Source organism: Chaetodon trifascialis, chromosome 1, assembly GCF_039877785.1.
Source record: "Chaetodon trifascialis isolate fChaTrf1 chromosome 1, fChaTrf1.hap1, whole genome shotgun sequence".
Classification (NCBI taxonomy): Eukaryota; Metazoa; Chordata; class Actinopteri; order Chaetodontiformes; family Chaetodontidae; genus Chaetodon; species Chaetodon trifascialis.
Window position 1 is genome coordinate 17191593 of NC_092056.1, and position 8144 is coordinate 17199736.

An 8144-nucleotide genomic window follows, 5' to 3' on the forward strand; every position below is an offset into this window, starting at 1 on the left:
CAGGAACAAACACACTGTCTCAGATCACTCATCCATTTAAGAGGATGCCAGTTCTGCTTAGTGGCAGCTGTGTTGCTTGGGGGTTGTAGATCATTGTTAGTCTCAAAGCTCTTCAGTAGATGCCTACCTTTGAATGTTTTGTAAAAAGAAAATACACCAAGGATGCCTGAATATACTGTGTGTGTGCCTGTGAAATGAGATACAAGTGAGCTTAATTACACACTTGAATACGTATAGGTTTACAGTGAAACACAGGAAATGAATTGAGGATGGAAGTTCGACGTAATGTGGCCGCAGTAAATGTTCCCATTTCCTTAGGATCTTATAAAGACAGAACATCTTCTGTTTAGCTCATCCATCCCTCCTCTGTCAGGCACCTGCGGTATTGAATTTCACTGACACTCAGGCCCTTAATGAGAAGCAGAACGACACCTTCATATTATAGCTTGTGCCCTACCTCTCTCCATTTCTATGACTTGCTTTAATAAATTACTGTCCAATAAGAACTTTTATGATCTTGGCATATGTTGCCTTTTATAGGTGAAAATAATTGCGTTCCCAGATCACCCTGCCCATTCTGAACATGAGAATGAGACTAGCGGAGCCTACAAAATGAGATAGTTTCACAGTGTCTGCACAAGTCCTTCTCATTTGGGTCGTTATGCCTCCGCCTCCTTCTTTCTCAGTTTCCTGGTATACCTTCACAAGCACCCTCCCCCCCACCCCCTTTGCCACTCTCAACTCCACTCATGCCTAGAGAGGCCTGCGCTTGCATGCCAACAGGCACACTTAAACCCACAACACCATCCCCCAATCGACTTCACATGCGCACACACACACACACACACACACACACACACACACACACACACACACACACACACACACACACACACACACACACACACAGAGTGTTGTTTTTGAGTTCCCACTGAAGTGTGACAGAAGCCACTTGACAGGTGACACACACACTTGATGTTATCGGGTCAGGGCCAGAGATTCAGCCTCTTGAGTGATGAGAGACTGTCACTCGCATTGTTTATCTGCGCTACAGGAGGGGAGAGAGGGGAATGTCTGAGAGAAAGCGAGTGCTTCTTTCTTTCTTTGCCATATATCACTCAGGGGGAAAGGACGGGGGGGAAGAAAAAGGCAGAATCTCACTCCACACAGAAGACAGAGTCTACAAGTGGAATATCTGGCCACGACCCGTAACTGCAACAGCTCATGGTATACTTGATGATATGGTTCATTATAAGCAGGGGTTTCTGCTGAAATGTCAGAGCAGACGAGAACTAACCAGTGCCTAAAATAGACAGGCTCTTCAATCATTTAGAGAAATGTGCTGGAGTCGGCTCACAGATTGATGTGGCTTTGTTATCGGCATTGTCAATTGATTACACCTAAGGCGATAATGAAATAACTAATTGAATGTGTCCTCTTGTAAACAATTTGTTGAAACATACAAAACACAAACAGCCACGTCTTGCCTCGCTCTGTGCGAGTCTGAGTGGCTTTTAATTAATTGAAGACTGAGTCTGATAACCTTCACAGAACCATTAACCATGCCTTCAGTTGCAGGCAAGGAGTAATGTCATTGATAAATCACAAAATGCTTCAACAAATATCACAAAAGTTGTCAGTATCTGGCAAATAATCTACAGTGTGGTTGCCTATTTGGTGGCTGAGCAGCAAAAATGAGATCTAAAAACTGACGACAGTACGTTTGGCTGATGCCAAGGTGAAGTCAAGCTTCACCTCTCTGCTGTATCTTACACAACTGGGAGCCAGGGGTCAAAGGTCACTGTTTCTGATACTGTGGTTTCTTTGTATTTCATCATGGATATAATGAGTGAAAAGACCCAGTACTTAAATTCCCTGGTAGAAGAGACACAAATGCCCCTAAGGGCCCTTTATATAGTAACTCTCTTAATTCATTTCATCCTTCACATATGAAGAATATCATCATGGGAAGTATGTACAATTTTAGAGGACAGTTCAGAACATGACACAACATGATCTCTTGTTACAATAATTATTTATTAAATTTAAAATATCTTTAGCACAGGTTAAAAATTAGACACTTCAATCTACCATGAGCGCCTTGGGATTTTACATGGTTCTAACATGGTTGAAAATAAACACTCTTAGAAACCAAAAAGATTTCCCCCTACTTCCTCCATCGCTGTCTTCATAAAATGTCACATTAGAGTTGCTAGGGCAGAGGCAAATTTGGCATATAGACAATCATTGTTTTCACTGGACATAGAATTAGAAAAAAACTGTCAAAGATTTCAAAATCTCTTTCCCTTGCAAATCATGATTTGGAGAATTTGGAATGAGTCAAAATCGCTTGTTGTACCACCTTCATAGGTTGTTTGATGGGTTTGTATTCATTTATCAGACACAAATGTATGCCATTTTAAAATAACAGCACACTTTAAAGCTGGTGATACGTCTTTTTGGTGTGATAACTCAAATGGCAGCCCACTTTCTACTGCTTTTAAGCATCGGTTTTGCCATGGCATTTTATTGGCTGTGTTAGACACTAAGGGCGTGTAATTAATTATAAAGTGTATGCATGTGAACGTGCAGAGGCAATGAAAAAACTACAGAGTATGGTCAGACTGCCATCCTTCCACTCATCTTCTTATTCTCCAACCCGACTTTTCCACAAACCAGTGATTTATGGTCCTTTTTGCCTCAGCCCTACCTTATGAAACATAAAAAAGATAACAAATAACATGAGCAGAGCACTGTAGTAAATGGCAGGCCAATGCATTAGTTATCAGTAAGAAAACGTTAACAGCAAAGACATATATTTTCTAGTTTTGAAGTTGTTTACAAACCATATCCGTGTTCACAATTTATTATGTTTTTGTTCGATTTTTTTCTTCATTACATGCCATATGAGAAGTCTGGATTACAAAAGTACCTGAACAAATTGCTTGTATATTAGCATGCATAGCTGTTTGGTATTTACATCCTATTTACAGACTTGAACTAAGAGAAGGATCTACAATACATTTTCTTTCATGTGTTTCATTTACATTTCTAGGGTGGAGAACAAAAAGCAACCTCATACTGATTTGCAGAGTACACAGGACATGCACATAAAATAGAACATTTGCTTGACTGAACAAAGGGAGTTGTTTTATTCCCTTTCACTGAGAAAGGAATCGCTCAATTCTGTAACAGGCTACGTCTCTGACCGGTGCTACTGCATTGCATAACACAGATCTTTTTTTCCACTTTGTCTGTATTGCGCACCAGTGTCTGAGCACAGGGGGCTTGGAAAGGTTAATTTACGATGTTAACCGTGCCGTGAAGGGAAAAGCAAATAGGAAAGAGCATGCACAGCACCACAGAAGGACATTAAGCCGCGGCTACATCTTTCTCTTTCTCACTCCCTCTATCTGTCCAGTGACAACAGTAGGGCACCCCCAATGTGTACAAAGACACAGGGTTATCACCATCCATCACTGCCCACATACTGAAAGGATCTTTCACCAGTGATCAGGTTGTAAGCAGGCGCACACTACTGTCACCTCAGTATTTTTTTTTTATTTATTTTGATCCTAGCATTGGTTGTAGCCACAGGAAAATGCCCGTATCAATGCAACACATGTGCAAGAAAATAAGAAAAGACAAGTTTATAGGTTCAATGTAACAGAAAGGAGATGACATAAAGGAAATTTCAGTTTGCTACAGTATACAGTGGAGCTAATAGGACAAACAGCTTCAAAATATGGCATTAGATCACATGTATATGCGCATTTTACTTTTATTTAAAAATGTTTGTAGACAGAATGGAAGACATGGATATATTTAGACTGCAGGTAATATTTGTAAACCAGGGGCTAGTAACCTACTCATGGGGCACTGCAGTCATTAAAGATATTGCTCATTTAGTGAGAATAATATCAGTATCACATCTTCCGTTCTCCCCACTACTACAGGTCCTGTGTCCACCTCCAGCTCATTTACACTCAACCTCTAATATAGGCAATCAGCAGCACTATACCCTCACTGGGGGTCCATAAACACTTGATTTCACAGAACTGCCTTTGATAAAAGAGGGAGGTGACTGCAGCAGCATGTTAATGTGCTTTCCCATAAAGCTTATCTCTGACTGGGGTCATGGAGGCCAAGTGGCAAGGGGCTGATCGCCATAGCAATAAGACCCTAGAAGCCGTTACTGCAGCTTACGACCCCTCTGACAATAATGGAGCCAACCAAGGCCTACCTTTGGATAATCAAACCCCTCATCCAGGCCCATGTGGGAAATAATGTGGACATTTACTACAGTACAATTGAAATGAGGGCCGAGCGCAAATTAACCTCTGGTACCAGTGAAGGGGCTCATTTTGATAGGAATCATAAATTTTTAATTGCCCACCAGCAGCAGTATTTTAAACGCATGTAAAAACAAAATCATGAGCTGACCCTTGCTGCTGGGACGTGGCTACTGTTTAAACAAAGTTATTATTATTATTATTTTTTACTTTTAAAAGCAACGCATTTTTAAAAACATCTTTTTAAGTGTTGTTTTTCTTTTTTTTTCTGTGAGTAAGATGAGCTGCATTTATACGTTTCCTCTATTTTTGTCAGGTGTATATGTGATGATACTGTATAATTTAGTGATTAAAGACGAGAGCTTTGAAGAAGACTTTGATAGCATATGGTTATCCCCTGCTGTCTCACACTCTCTACTCTGTAGGGGGCCCAGAAGGGACGTATGGGTAACTTTCTGGACTCTACAAACTTTTCACTTCTATTTAACTGAAGGATTACACCCTGTTCACAGCAGGGAGAACAGCATGCATCCTAGCATCTCCCCTTGAGTCTCCATTCTGCTCCATGAAGACAAACCCTTATGTCCCCCCAAAACAGAACCGGGCTCAGAAGGCAGAGTAAGAGCAAATTAAATCAACTTCCCCATGTACTTGACCCTGAATGAGCGCACGCAGTCTTTTCACCATCACAGTAACCTTGGTACAGTGACCAGAGAGTCCATTCTGGGTTTTCCGTATACATTAGCTCCATCAATTGTGTTTCAAAGCAGGCAGATTGGAATCTAGTTAAGCTGTTTTTCCCGCCGTTAATTTTCCCTCTTTTCTGGCTCAGGTGCAGGAGACTAAATCAAGCTGTCAGAAACCAGACTGCACAGCTAAACGGTGCAGGCAGAAATGCCACCTGTCCACAGCTTCTGGCGATTTATTATTTCCTATTTATTTATTTCTATAGTGGCACTGTGGTATTTGTAAAAGTCCCCAGTGCTTATGACAAACTCTGGCTGTTTGTTTTGATACATTCACATACAACCCTTACGTAAAGACTTGGGCTATTTCACCGCAGCTAACAGGATGTGTTTTCTCCATTACCTAATCAGATGCCCAAGATTTGGTTTACAGCATTTATCAATGGTATTACACCGCTCAGCTCAGAGCATTTACTCCAATTGAGGCATTTTGGCTAATCTGATTCTCTCCACCACCAACCCTCCCCCCTTCCTCAAATCTTCTTGGTAGCCCATCTCATCTCAGCGGCTTGATGGCTAACTGCTCACCCAGAGCATAAGCTTATGCGCAGGCCAGAAAGAGGTGGGAGTAAGGGCTTTAAAGACTGTATTATTCATCCCTGTCATTAGCTGCATGGCATAAGGAGGTCTGCTCAGTCTTTGCTGCTGTCTGACTACTCAAAGTACCCTCACCCACTGTATCTCTATGTCCAAATGCATGCTATTATGCTGTATGCGAGGCTACATTTAAAGCATTTTTATCAAGTTCTCTTTAAGTCAAAATCCCTAAACAAGTGAATAATTCTGTGAGTGATGTTAGGATGTGCACACAATACGTTGAGCTCCTACATGTGAATCATTTTTTCAATAGTCTCGGGTCGGCTTGGAGGTCAGGATCAAAGCACAGCAGTTGACATGGGTTGCCTCACTGTAATCCTTTCACCTCTGACACCCACTCCCACTACCACAATGTCTGGCATGAGGTCAGTGTTAATCATGACACCCCACCAGACACAGAGACACACAGGAACAGTGTGTTCTTGTGTGTGGTATGTGTGTGTGAGAGAGGAAAAGAGCATGGATGTGTGTGCCTCTTTGTATTCCTACACTATAGAGTTGATGATTGGGAGGAGCTGCTGGTTCCAGAAGGTTTTTTTCCTTGTCATTGTATGTATTCCAGTTTTTTTTCATTGAACAATATTCTCAAAGTTTCTTAACGTAGAAACACAAGGGTCTCCCGGATAATGCAGGGACCCTGTAGATGTGTGTTATGGCCATCAGTTTTAATTATTTCAGCTTTAATTCTGAGAAATCAGAAGAGGTAGAAAATTCAAAACCCTTCGTTTTTGCAGTTTGGAATAAAACATGACCCCACTTTGCCAAAAGTGAATTAATTTAAGATGCAGATTGCATTTCCAGTTTTCTTAACGTTGGAAATTTTAGCTTCTGCTCTCTTAGCAGCAAACATGACCAAATTTTAAGCTCTCTGATTGGATGTCTCTTGCCCTCAAGGCTTTTATGTATGCATTCTTCTGCCTTTAATTTTTTTATCAAAGAAACAGTTGTTAATCTTTAGTACTGATGATTCAACCCGGAGAGTCTTACGTCTATTCAAGCTTTTGCCCGAACCGCTCCTTCCACTTTGTAAATCTATAATGCAGCGAGAAGGGAATTTATTGTGGCTTTCTGACAAGCCTAAATGTTACACCTTAACAGCATTTTAGCTAGTGAAAGCTACATTCTTCGTGGTCATATTGAAATCATAGTATTAATCCTGGTCCAAATATAATGAGTATATTATTAACCAGTAGTCTATGTAAGACTGCACAGTAGTTTATGTGGGCTTGTCCATATGAAACCTTAAACCACATCTTTAGCCATCAAAGCTTCTCGAGACAGAGGGTCTTGACTGTTATGTCATCGTCAGACTGGCCACTGTTGTACCTTTGTGTGTCTTACAGGTTGTTTTTCTCCCCGCTGTTCTGTCTCTGTTTACTCTGTCACTTGGGCCTCTGTGTATCTGCTTCAGTGGTTCCACAGACGAAGGCAGTACACACAGAAGCTAGCCAGTGATGACACTAATGGAGTGTTTAGTTAGGAGGACATAGACTTATTAACCAGTTGAGAGAATGGCTAGATGGTAATCAAATAAAGCGGAGATAAGTTAATAAGCTGTACGTGCAGTGGAGTAAGATACACAGGATTTATCTGACTGACACGCTGCTGCTACTCAGACACTTGAGTATGGTATGTTCAACATGGTTCAGTGGAAGTAATACAGCTCCTGTTGCTCATAAGAATTAAAGATTTCTATAAATAACTCTAACTTGATGCCACAAAATGCTGTTTTCCTGTCTCCTTCTCGCTCTTCCTGTGGTCTTGTTTGTGCATCAGACATGGGTGAAGCATCTCATTGGCCCAATATGACTCTGGACCCCCCTTTGCTTAATCCAAAAACAAGATTGTGGAGTTGCTTTATCCTGCTCTCACACTGACCATAGAGATGGATGGACCGCTTCGCTGAAAGAGATTTTATCTAACCAGAACAAGAGGGAAATGGGAGAGGGATGGAGAGAATGAAAATAGGAAAAGGCAGGGTATGGTCCGTAATGGTAAAGAAAGGTAGGAGCCTTGTGCCTGAGAAAGGGGTGGGGGGGAGCGGACCAAGAAGAGAATGAGGTTGGCTGATTAAGTGGGGCCCATACGAGGGAGGTAGAGGGGAGAAAGGCAGCGGACGGGCCCAATAGGGGGTAAATTTGAATCAGGATCGGTCTATATCCTTCGTATCCCTGCCCCCTCCTCTCTCCCACATATCCATCATGTTAATATACCTACAGCGAGGCCCTCTGGGTAATATATCTTTGACCTGTGATTACGCTAACAGCTTATTGTTTGCACACTGAACAATCCCATTATGTTGACGATCTGTTTACATACAGCCTTGCCGTTTAGATTAGCATGGTGTGTGTGTGTGAGTGAGTGTGAGTGTGTGTGTATGAGAGAGAGAGAGAGAGAGAGAGAGAGAGAGAGAGAGAGAGAGAGCAAGGATGTGCCTCGATGTGTTTGTGTGCACTTTCACACATTCTGTATATGAACATGTGCATCCAAGCATGTTTATGTATGTACT

The 8144-nt window shown here is 41.7% G+C and overlaps 1 long non-coding RNA gene across 1 annotated transcript; it reads right to left on the bottom strand.

The window, feature by feature from the left end:
• Positions 1-2020: 2020 nt before the first annotated feature.
• LOC139336561 (uncharacterized) lies at positions 2021-6432 on the bottom strand. The gene is made up of 2 exons (XR_011602477.1): positions 6388-6432; positions 2021-6321 (listed from the first exon to the last, which is right to left on the bottom strand). It is a non-coding gene; the product is annotated as an uncharacterized lncRNA (long non-coding RNA).
• Between the last annotated feature and the right edge of the window lie 1712 nt (positions 6433-8144).